At 31.9% G+C, this 12,777-nt stretch overlaps 1 long non-coding RNA gene across 1 annotated transcript in view; it reads left to right on the forward strand.

Annotated features, from left to right (window-relative positions):
• LOC135134987 (uncharacterized) overlaps positions 1-12,777 on the forward strand; it is a 485,030-nt gene that overhangs the window by 202,359 nt on the left and 269,894 nt on the right. The gene's annotated exons all lie outside the window — the stretch shown is intronic.

Genomic DNA, 12,777 nt, shown 5'->3' on the forward strand with positions numbered 1-12,777 from the left:
TATAAATAAAACAACACACCGCAACCCTATAATTTCTATTAAATAAAAGCACTAGCTGTTTCAGCTCGTTTTAACTATCGACTTCCACATCATCACCGACCTTTTCGCAACATTAAAGCTCTGCCGCTTCGTGGATGCGATCAAGAAACGAAAATTTTTTGCCAAAGTAAAAACTCATTTCGTGCGGTTTATTGTTATTTTTGCGAATCTTGTCATCTTTCGCGTCCTTTCATGGAATGCCACCACATTACGACAAGCCGAAATTAAGTTTTGTTTTATGGAAACCACGAAAAGGCAGCATCTGGGCTCGTTATGAGCAACCAAAGCAGGCTCTCCTAAAAAAGCCAAGAGAGTTATTGGCAAAATGAACGTTGAAAGGTAAAACTTGCGGGCTCGGATGCGTCTTTGTGTTTCGCGCTGCTTCTGGTTTGGAGAAAATCAGCCCGCTTTCCCTGCTCTGCTCAGGATAAGCCTATGCGGACACAGCATCCAATTTGGAACTTATTTCCCTTACGTGAATTTCATATTGACCCGGCCTTTGTCTCGAATAAAATTATGCGAGTTGAACAAGTTTATTTCTACGAAGAAACGGAATCCCCATACAACTATACAAACTTATTTCATAAAATATAAATGTATTCCGATATCATTGCTCCTTTTGCTTCTTTTAGGGCGCTGGGAGGAAGAAAGAGAATTGTTGGAAAGAAATATACAAAAAGTCGGCATCTTGCGAGCTGGTGGACGAGCGGTCGGCCATTTCTTTGCTTATTTAGAATTATGAGGGTCATAATTTTGAGGGATGCCGCAACGTTGGCGAGGAATTTATTATGTGTGTTTCGGAGGCAAAGGAAGGGATCGATCCAATTCAAGTATCACTCTGACAGATACAATTAATAATTAGATAATTAAACCTATCTCCTGCATCAATCATTTAGTAGTTCCCAAATGAATTCATCGAGCGTTAGTTACAGTATCATGCTCTATATTAAGCAAATGAAACGTAAACGCCAAAGTTCGGCAACTTGATCCTGATAAACTGAAGAAACTTTTCCAACTTTTGTTGCGGACTAATTATTGAAAGTTCGATATTCTGCTAATGTGTAGTAAATTACTAGCAAATTGTGTATATTTTTTTGATTTATTTGTATAAAAAAAACAGCGTACAATAGAGAACACCAGACGCTCAATGTTTAACTGCTGCAGAACTGTCTACTACATATATTTACTAATGCAGCGTGAGTGTAAAACATGGACTAAAATCGATAAAACTTCACACCCGAAAATTTATAAAAACGCTCCAACAGGTCCGTTTAGTTTTTACGCGTATATTTTCGGAATAACTTTGAAATATTTTAATTGAGAAAGTTTTTTATTACACGTTTTAAAACAGGGGAAAACATAAAACAAAAACTCTTACTTTAATAAATAAAAATTATGCTCATTTGCGTGATACGATTTTTCTTTCATACCGGACTGAATTTAGAATATCGTGTAGATAATAAATTCTAACTAAAATGTACCTATAGTCTAACAAGATATTTTATTTGTGTTTTGATAATGTATCTACACCTTGAATGATACTCATAGGGGTTATTGCAAAAAAAATGTTTAAAAGCGAATTTTACAGTTTACCTTAGAATTTACGAAGATTTTTTTTTTAATTTTGAAAAGATACTCCATGATAGATACTGATCTTAAATAAAATTAATAAATGATATCAATTAATTTTATTGACTACTATTCAGAGAAGGTTTATCTACTTTTCTAAAAATGATTCCCTTTTTTTGTTTAATGTATTGGAGTTACAATTAAAAAAACTTGTAGAATCAACTTTTACGATTTGTCTAAAAAACTAGACTTGTTCGACTGTGTCTCAATCGCGAGGGCAGTTCTCTGTAAATAACTTCAGATCAGATTTTCATATTAACAACTATTATTTGTGCTTGAATACATTTTACCTGAAAAAGGGCATATAGAAACATTCACTGTGCTAATAAGATTTCTTTGTACTGGAATAAGGGAAACAAAATGAATCGAAAAAAGTGACCAGAACTTATTTTTAATCAAAAATCGATAGTTAATAGTTAAAAGAAATTTTATAATTTTCCAAAAAATTGCGCCTTTGACAATTTAAAGATTATATAAATTAAAAAAAAAGTTAAACAACTTTCTCTGCGTTACTGCCCCTTTGTACGTTTAAATCATATTTGTTCCATTTCAAACAGAAACCAGATTTTAAAGACTAAATGCAATGAAAAACAGTGATTTTATTTCAATATTTCCGCATTTAGCTTTATTTTACGTTCAATGGATTGCCTGTTTTTAAAACATTATCCTGTTTTTTCAATTTTTTAATTGGTTCGGTTATTTCTAAAAGCGAACAATTCAAAAAGCCATGTACAAGATTCATTTTTGAAACGTAATCACAAAATATGTTTATTTCTTGAGCTTAATTAACTTACTTTTGGGCATTATCGACGGTTCATAACCCTCAAGAGAACAAAAAAATAGGTTTCCCGTTTCCGTCTGTCTATACATCTGTGTGACGTCTTCGAAAAAACCGAATCGATTATACTTACAAGCCTGCAATGGTCAAATTGTAGGGAATCGCTCTAGTGATTTTAATAGATTTTGTGGTGCTGAATTTTTCCATAGAAAAATATAAAAAAAAAATTACATCACGTAAGATTTTTTCACAGTTTGTTTAGTTTTTTGTTCAATCTATTGGTGTTAGTTAGCCAATGATCCTTGACTATAATAAATTTTTTTTTTCAATTGTTTAAATCAGCAGCCATCAAGAAGTTGATACCATTTGTTCTAGACAAATCGCTCAGTTCGGTATACATTTTTGCAACTGTAGTGTGAGTTTGCACAATTAATTTTGTGACAACTCCATTCATTTAATTTCAGCACACAAAAATACATAAGAATCAGCTATCAAACTGAAAACAATTTTTCAAAATTTAAAAACGTAGGCCTGTGATCACTATCAAACCTAATCATCCCTAAGAACAATGTGATAACATTCTCTCAAAATTTTTCATAAAAAGTAGGTTATAAATTTTATTAAATAACATTCTCCTGTAGTTGTTTATGAATCCGTCTTCAGACTTTCCCCGTGATATCTAAGTTTTCGCAAAAAACGGAAAATATACCTCAATATAAGCGGAGTTTCTGTAAGGTTATTCCTTACTGATCGCGTAGATATCGTGCGAAAATCGCGCACGTTCGAATGTAGAAGGGGTTTTTTGTTTCTTACATTGTTACTGTCATCATCGATATTTTTATTGATCAAATATCAAAAACGGTACAACCCAGTGTTTTATTATTAGTATTACACTGCACGTGTCGGAATTGGCAAACGTGTCTTTGTTGAAATAATGTTTATAGAAACATTTTTAAATGCCAAAGGTCACTATACAGGCGGAGCCTTGCCCTTTGTTAATGCATTAATGTTTTTAGAGCAATTGTTAATCTGTTTCCTATCATGAACAGAGCAAAGACACTCCAGACGAAATATAAACAAGTGTGTTTTGGTAACATAATGCGTTCAAATCATATACAGTGTCGAAGTATGGGTGATTAAACTGTGATGCATTAATGAATTCAGAAAAACAAACTCTAAAAAATATATCGTGTCTTAAAAAAAAAGTTAGATGTCGTAGACAAACAAAAAAATTTCTAGGGTGTCAAAACACATTTATAGGATATGATTTAACTTCTTCGATTGTTATTGGTGCCCGTTCTGGGAGCTGGTTCGACGATCAAAGAATCGAGATGGTTTTGAATGCTTTCAAAAGTAGACACCAAGGGCTCCGAGATTTTTTCAGCCACAAAAGATTATTGGTCTATAAGGGCATGGATTTGAGGTTTGTTATTGACCAAATAATACCCTAGGGCGTTAAGAACAGTTGACATAGTATCGTCAAAGGAAAAGGAAATCAGCTGGAAAACAACTATTTATTTATTAGTGTTTTATATATTCCATCTCACACTTCATTCCAGCAATTCGATTTATTTTTTGACTCGTTTAGTTCCCTTACGATTTTTTCGAATAACAATCACTAATAAGTAAAAAAAAGGCAAATATAAGCCCGCCCACCCACCCTCATGTTAATTCTGATAATTTTTTCATTCGTTGTCATACCGAGGGGCGGAGCATAATAACAATTCATATTTCCCTACAAAAATTTACCATTTTGAACAAGTTTTATGTTTTTTGTTGTGAAAAGAAGACTGCGATGTTAAGAAAAACAAGGCGAAATGCAAGCCCCACCCACCCACCCTATCTCAATTGTGATGATGTTTTTTATTCGCCGTGAGTGAGTCGGGGGGGGGGGGAACTTAATTGCAAAATCTTTGTTTTTCTACAATAAATTACCAGTAAAACAAGTTCTTAAGTAAGTATGTTATTCAAGGAAACTATATGTGTTAAGTAAAAAAGAAAGCCAAAGATTAAGTCCCACCTAGATACCTAGACCCTCCCCGATCTAAATTATGATGAATATTTTATTCGTTTTCAGACCGAGGGGAGGAGCATAATTGCAGAATCCGTATTTCCATACAAAAATTGACCATTTTGAACAAGTTTTTGCATTTTGCCTTGTTTTTCTTAATATTCGTAGTGTTCATTTCACAACAAAAAAACTTAACTTGTTCAAATTGCCAAATTTTTGTAGAGAAATATGGATTTTGCAATTACACTCCGCCCCTCGATCTGACAACGAATGAAAAAATCATCAGAATTGAGACGAGGGTGGGTGGGCGGGGCTTATATTTGCCTTTTTTTTTAATATGCGTACTCTTCTTTTCCCAACAGGAAACTGAAATCATGTTTAAAATGGTATAATCGTGAATTTTTGTAGAGAAGTATGCATTTTCCAAATAAGCCCCGCCCTTAGGTCCGATTACGAACGAAAAATTTACCTTCTTTCGCTTGATTAACGCTACTTTCAACAAAATAAATATTTTCTGAAATGACATTTTTTTAGTTCCTTTGAGGTCCCACTTCAAAAGTAATTAGATTTAGAAGTGTATAAAATTCCATAGAAGACAGAATTTTTCCGGGAAAAATTCGTCAAAGGTAGCTTTGTCCATTTGGTTCTACTTTAAACGAGCTCATTTTTAACACTAATTCTAATATTTCTATTCCACCGTGCCAAATTACTGTTGAAAATGTTCTTAGCAGGTACTAACCCCACCTTCTATTTTCTTAGAGAATATGTCAGTTGCCAAAATCACTCTTATCTCATTTCTTCGCAATAAAAGTTCGCAAAATCAAATTTTTTAATTTTCCAAATCACATTTTTTAAATTTTCACACTATTTCCATTTTCGTCTTGGTCTTCCTTTCTTGTACTTGCTGGTATACGCAAGTCATACACTTTTTTAGTTAATATTTTTTTTTTATCATTTACCGATTTAATTTGTGAATGCTGTCGGTATGTCCCATTCTTTATTTTATCCACCTTGGTTTTATTTTCTATTTTTTTTTATAATATCATGCCAATTGCATTAAAATGGCTTTTATTTTTTCTGTCGTTGACCATGTTTCACTATCGTACATTAAAGCTAGTCTTACTACATTGACTACTATTTATATTTTTAACTTTTTCCGAATTTCCTTTTTTCCTAGGAATGTTGTTCTCTTCTTGTTAAACATGATTCCCACTTTCTTCACTCTTTCATTTATTTTTTGATCTATTTTTCCGCAGTAGGGTGTGAAGATGCGTGACGTCACGCGCAAAAAATGATGCGCGAAGGAGCCGCCAAAATCTGCCACTAGGTGTCGCTGGATCTGGTTTAAGGGTAAGATCCCTAGATATATAAAATACCACAAACCATTGTACCAATATATTTAGACGATTTTTGCCCAAAAATGGCCGCGATATGTCAGCTGACTGTAAAATGTCTGGTATCGTCGACGAATTCGACCTAGTTAATTAGTTGTTAGGTGATTTCGTGATTATAAAAATGTCCGGTTGTTGTATATTGGGATGTAAAAGCAATATAGTGCAAAGGTTATAAGATTATTTTGTTTTATGAATGTCTAACAATCAATTACATTTGATGCAATCTGAATGTCAGTTGATGCTTTCCGAAATAGAACTGATTAATCTGAATTACACTTTATATAATCTGAAGTCAACTTTACCTTTTCTAAAATACAATTGGAAATGGTGTAGAGCCCAATTTTAAGTTGGATTCTTACTGTTTTTAAATTGGACAGCATTCAAAATTGCAATATCTTAAAGTTGGCGGTTAGTTTTGTCCGAAAATGGCAGATGTTAGGGGTACTTTATTTAAGAGAATACAGTGGTTTGCATCTTGGATATGGTCGGTAGGTAGTCAAGCTCGGCTCACTTCGGCCACGATCGGGAGTAGTTAAAAAGTGGAGTTCTAAGACAGTTTGACCTCATTTCACCTGTCCTAGGCCACCCCTACTTTTTGTCGATAAATTATTAACCTGACGTTGAATCCTCACCTAAACGTGATGGGGGTTCTAAGACAGGTCAATGATCTGTCGACAGAAAATGATGGGACTAATCGGACGGGTCAAATGAGGTCAAATATTCCTAGAACGCCCCTTACTTAACTACTTACCGTTGGTTTGTAATTATTCTAATTATTACCAAATATTTGTAACTTTGAACATGTTCTATTACTTTTCTTTGGATCTTTGTGTACCTAATACATTTTCTTCCCCCTGAGATTATTTTGGCTTCTTAATTCATTCTTTGTTTTAAATTCTTTTGATTCTTTATTGTTAATTCTGACTATGTTTGTGTTCTTCTTGTACATTTCTTTTATACTTTTATCTACTTGTCTTTTTTCTAAGGTTTTCCATACGCCTTATCTTTTTATCCGATCAAACATGTATCTCTCTATTTTTTTCGCTGGCTTGCCTGATCACAATTATTCGGACTTAGGTGCTTCTTCCCCTTCTAAACCCACATTGAGCGACTTCTGTACTGGTTTCAATCCCCCTCTTATTCTGGTTTCCATTATTCTTGTCAGAATTTTTCCGGGAATACTTGATAATCTAATACCCCTATAATAATTATTGGAACCTCTTTTATCCCGATTATGTATATATGCATCGATAATATTATCCCCGACTTCGATTCGTTTCGTATCTTTATTTCTTGTATTACCCCATTCGTTAGCTTGTTTAATTGTTCTGTCCCTTTTTCTCCCATATATTTTATTATTTCAGGCTTACATTATTTCTCTCAACTGCTTTTTACTTCCCGAGTGTAAGCTAAGGAAGTATGTATAGTAATCGAGTCCATCGTATGAATTGCCACTTTTATGTTTTCTTGACGTTTCATAATATTGAGAACATTTTGCTCGATTGCGGTTTAATTAATAATTTTAATCCTGTTTTGAGAAGACAAACTCATTCAAATCAAATTAATTTCTATGTGACATTCTTTCGATGCATAAACATAAATATAGTTTCCTCAAACCTATAAGGCGTTTATGGCTTTGACGTTTAAAGTACTTTACAGCCGACCCTTCATAAAGCTTAGTAAATGTAAACCATGCCACGTGCCAGGGACGGCCGAGACGCGAAGGACCGGACTAAGAGTAATTTTGTTTTTAACGTTTCTTCCGTACCTTAATTATTTAATCATTATTCTGCACATTTGAAAATATTATGTATTAAGATCCTGAAAGCAAAAAACATAAAATCTTTAATAAGAACGATCGCAATCATAGAAAACTGGTCCACTAAGTTTTTGATAAATCAAATAATTTTGACGATGTCACCGTCCTTTGTTTCAAATCTAGAGGGTACATTCATATTGCTGTTATATTAAAAATAATACATGACTAGAGAGCGAAAAGTATGCAGCAAAATTTTGAGAAATATGATCATGTAATATGCATGAAATGTATGCAAATATGCTGTAACTTTATTAATGTATGCAGAGATATGCAGTTGCATATCCTCTAAAATTGAAACAACTAAATTTATTTACAAATTATAAAAACAGGTTTATCAAGCTTAATTTTTTTAATAAAAAATACATATATAAATAATTTTTTTTTAAATTATTGTCTTACATTAAATAGTGACAAATAAATAAAAATTAATAATAATAGGCCATTTAATTAGTATTTTTGTAGCAATTTATTTTTAAATACTTTTCGAAATATTGTAGCAAAAAATTTTGCCGATGATCCGAAAACATATATTTGTAAATAGAAATGCGGTTTGTAGCAGAAGCTACAAAACACAGTGCCTTCTTGAAAAATAAATTCAGGAAAAGACCAGTACAGGACACGGTTGATAAAACCGTTAATTGTTAATTTAGAAGAGTCGAGTGATGATGACAGTGACTATTTCGATCAATAAATAAGCAGTAGTAGTTAATAAATAAATAGTTGTGTATGTCAAAATTCTAACTAATTTGCTGTAATAAAAATGATTGAGTACAAAATTACTTTGTTTTTACTTAAAATAAAAAAATCGAAAGGCGCAGTTGTCGGTAAATGCAAAACTCAGTCCTACCCTGTGCTTTTAGCAGAAAAGGTCTTTTCAGGTAGGTATCGGTGAGCGGGTTTAAGACATCCGGTTGTCACGGCCTATCGAATTATAATGGGAGTCAAATTGGTGTGAAGTCATAAACGCCTTATATGTTTGAGGGAACTCTACACATTTGAGCGTCAGATTACTATTACCTAGTGCTGAAGGACAAGGGCTGTTAATTATGCCTTTGGTTTTTACTTTACAGCGGCTATCATCAAACGAAAGCGTAAAATCAAATTTTATAAGTTTTTTAAAGATCTGGATTTGTCGGATTATACTCATAGCCTTCGACCAATGTTTTACTGATCAAATTAACGACCTCATTTTTTAGATTTGCTTATATAGGATACCTCAAAAAAAATTAATGAATTATTGAATAAATCAAGAATTGCAAAACTGAATACATGTATACTTTGAAATCTTGCAGTCGTTTTAAAGTTATTGTAAGAATATTAAATTGTTAATCAAAATCTATCTGTTTATTCCCCCAAAAAATTGATGAAGTCATCTCAAAATTCTGCCGAATAAATTCTACCCAAAATTGTGTAAAGGAAAAACTCAACTCGAAAATGCTGGATATGTTTAACTATATGTTTGTACTTCAGGAGCGAGGGAAGTTCTGTCGAAGCAACTTTCGACCAATTTTTCTAATTTTATATTTCGTATGTCTGTATAAAGACTTCTTTCTGTATTGTTTGTACTCCCTGCGAATTTTTTATTTTCTATCCTTACATGGATTTTGATCCTTTGCATTGTTAATAAACTAGAAGTACTATTATTATTATTATTATTATTATTATTGAAACTAAAATCTATTCATAGTTTTCATTGCATATTCTGCATACAAATTAATTTCGCAGTAGATGGCTACGACAGGTAAAATTATTTAGAACAAAAGCACGACATTTTCAAGAAGAGCCATTTGTCTAATGAAAAGGTGCAATATGATGAGAGAAACTTTATCCAAGTTCAAATATTTACTAGACATCAAACAAGAATTTCGAATAAATTTGTAATGACGGCGGAATTTCTGGAAACATGAACTTAATATAAATTGTTCTCAGTTATATTAGTCTTCGATCTACTGAAACTATCATGGGTTATTCATTAACAAGAAGCGTACAACAACAGGAATTAATTTGTAAAGTAAATGCAAAGAATGTGTTTTCAGTATTTATAACTAGCAAAAGTTACTACTTTAGTTTAAGGAAGTAATGAACAAAAGTTCTTGATGTTCGTCTATTTATAGAACTAAAAGGGGTTATTGAAATTTCTTGCTTTTTTTATCTTCCAGGCTTGCATTAGTCCTTGCTATGCCTAAATAACTGACTATAACACAGGTCATATTGAATTTCTACTCCTAATTTTGCTATAATCAACTTAATTTTTTTTTCAACTTTAACGCGTTGGATTTTTAAATGTTAAATGTTGCTACATAAAATATAAAATTTACCTATGTAAACTAACTTTGTGTAAGTGCGATGTAGGCCGTGACTGACCATCAAGCACGACTTAAATTTAACGTGAAGCTCGCATTTGATAAATTTATATTAATAATTGATAATTTTGGAGCTTTTACAAACGGATGTAGAGCTAGCATTAACGGAATTCTAAATTCAGTGCCCATCCGGCCTTCGCGCTTTAATCTTTTATTAAAAAAGTAAATCATTTGTAGCAATAATACATGACGCCTCCTCCATGTACTTCACATAGGCGAGAATTTCAACTTGATGTCTCTCATTTATCCAAAGTAATTAAATTCTGTTGCACTTCACCGTATGAGCTAATAGTGTAACCTATTTCCGGCAGCATCATGAATAAAGAATAGCTGCTTAACGTCTATTAGCTGTCTGTAATGTCAAAATATCCAGTAAAAACTAGTCAACAAATTACGTTTATAAAGAAGTGAGTTATTTATCATTCCGCACAGCAGGAACATTTTGAAAGTCCAATTCGACGTGCCGTCTTTTAATGCAAGTGCATCAGGTGTTGAAAGTCGTGATTAACCATGTTTCAGCTACCTGCTCGTGAAATTGAAAATCACCAACGCTTCGCCATAAATCTTGGCAGTCGGAGTTGAAGTACCTGGAGTACTATATAAATCATGACATCCAAAATATGTTGTCAACCCATTTAATTATGCAAGTGACAGGGGACTTCGCCACCAGCTTCTAGGGCTTTGTCGTAATTGTTATATGTGTGGTAAAATGTCACTCTAGACCTTTATAAACCAAAACTAATTACTACTTCTCATTACTATTAATTATCTAATTTGGGAGAAATATTTTTTCTGAAGTTACTCTATCTCATTATGCGTAGTATGCGAAATTACGCAGTTTAACCTGAAATTCAGAGTCCATTTCATTAAAGTTGTAAAAACTGTCTGCTTTATTAACACGAATGTTTTTACGCAAAATTGGTACGCTTCTGAAATACTTGCTTTTCGGACGTGAATGTCTAATCAGCTGCAAAAAATTGGTAGAAGATTATTTCGGCAGAACTTTCCTCAAAGTTCAATAAATCCCAACTTGAAAAATTCTAAAATTTGGTTTTGCCCCTTTTGACTTTTACCATTATAAAATAAAAAACAGTGGAATAAATTATTACTCCGAAAAATCGAAAAATGAAACAACGGAAAACCGAGAAATCACAAAACAAAAAATTGGAATATCCAAAAATTGAAAGTTCGGAAATTGAAAACTTTCAATCTACCGAAAAGTCAAAAAACTGAAAATTGAAAGAAATCGAGAAATCAAAAAATCGAAACGTACACAAAATTGGAAGACTGAAAACAGAAGAATGTAAAAATTGAAAAAACGAAAATTCGAACAATCAAAAATGGAAAATTCGAGGAATCCAAAAATCGAAGAGTAAAATACTTAATTGAAAAGTGGAAGAACCGAAAAATGGAAAAATTCAAAACCGAAAAATAAAAAAATTTGAAAATTCGAATATCGAAAAATCGAAAAGTCTAAAAACTGAACAATGGAAAAATTGAAAAATTAAAAATTCGAAAAATCGAAGAATTAAAAAATTGAAAATTATAGAAATCGAAAAGCAAATAAATTCGAATATCGAAAAACGAAAATTCAAATAATCAAACATTCGAAAAATCACAAAAACAAAAAATTGGAATATCGAAAAATTGAATGTTTGGAAATCGAAAACTTTGGAAAATCTGCCGGAAACTCAAAAAATAGAAAATTGAAAGAAATTGAGAAATCAAAAAATCGGAAAGTAAACGAAATTGGAAGATTGAAAACTGAAGAATGTAGAAATTGAAAAATCGAGGAATTAAAAATTGAAAAATCGAGAAGCAAAGATATTGTAAATTCGAATATCGAAAAACGAAAATTCAGTGAATCAAACATTCGAAAAAACGAAAATGAATAAAATCACATAAACGAAAAATTGGAATATCGAAAAATTGAAAATTACACAAAATTGGAAGATTGAAAAACGGAAGAAAAAATCGAAAATTCGACAAATCAAAAATCGAAAAGTTGAAAAATCAAAAAATGGAAAAGTCAAATATGTACGTATTTGAAAAACGGAAGAATGGAAAAATTGAAAATCGAAAAGTAAAAAAATTGAAGAGTCAAAAAACTGAACAATGGAAAAATTGAAAAATCTAAAATTTAAACAATCGAAGAATTGAAAAATTCAAAAATCGAAAATCGAAAAGAAAATAAATCGAAAATTCAAATATCGATACAACGAAAATCCGAAATATCCAAAAATCCAAGAATCGAGGTATAGAAAAAACGAAATAGCAAAAGTTGAAAAATCAAAAATTTTACAATCGAAATTAAAATAGAAAATTCTAAAATCGAAAGTCCTAAAAATGAAAAAATTGAGAAATCGAGACATCGAAATTAAAGAAAATTCCAATATCGAAAATCGAAAAGAATACAAGTTGAAAATTCAAATATCGATAAAACGAAAATCTGAAATATCCAAAAATCCAAAAATCGAAGTATAGAAAAAACGAAATAGCAAGAGTTGAAAAATCGAGAAGCCGAAAAAGACGGAAAATCGAAAAATCGAAAATCAGAGAAATCGAGAAATCAAAACATCGGAAAATTGAAAAATCGCAACATTCAGAAACCCAAACATCAAAAGATCGAGAAATAGAGAAATCTACAAACCGAAAAATCTCAAATTAAAATACCCAAAAATTGAAAAATCAAAAAATCGAAAAATTTTGAATATTGAAAAAACTGAGAAGTCGAGAAATGGAAA

The sequence above is a fragment of the Zophobas morio genome, unplaced genomic scaffold, assembly GCF_036711695.1.
Source record: "Zophobas morio isolate AGI-343-1 ecotype UQ-CSIRO unplaced genomic scaffold, CSIRO_AGI_Zmor_V1 ptg000024l, whole genome shotgun sequence".
Lineage (NCBI taxonomy): Eukaryota > Metazoa > Arthropoda > Insecta > Coleoptera > Tenebrionidae > Zophobas > Zophobas morio.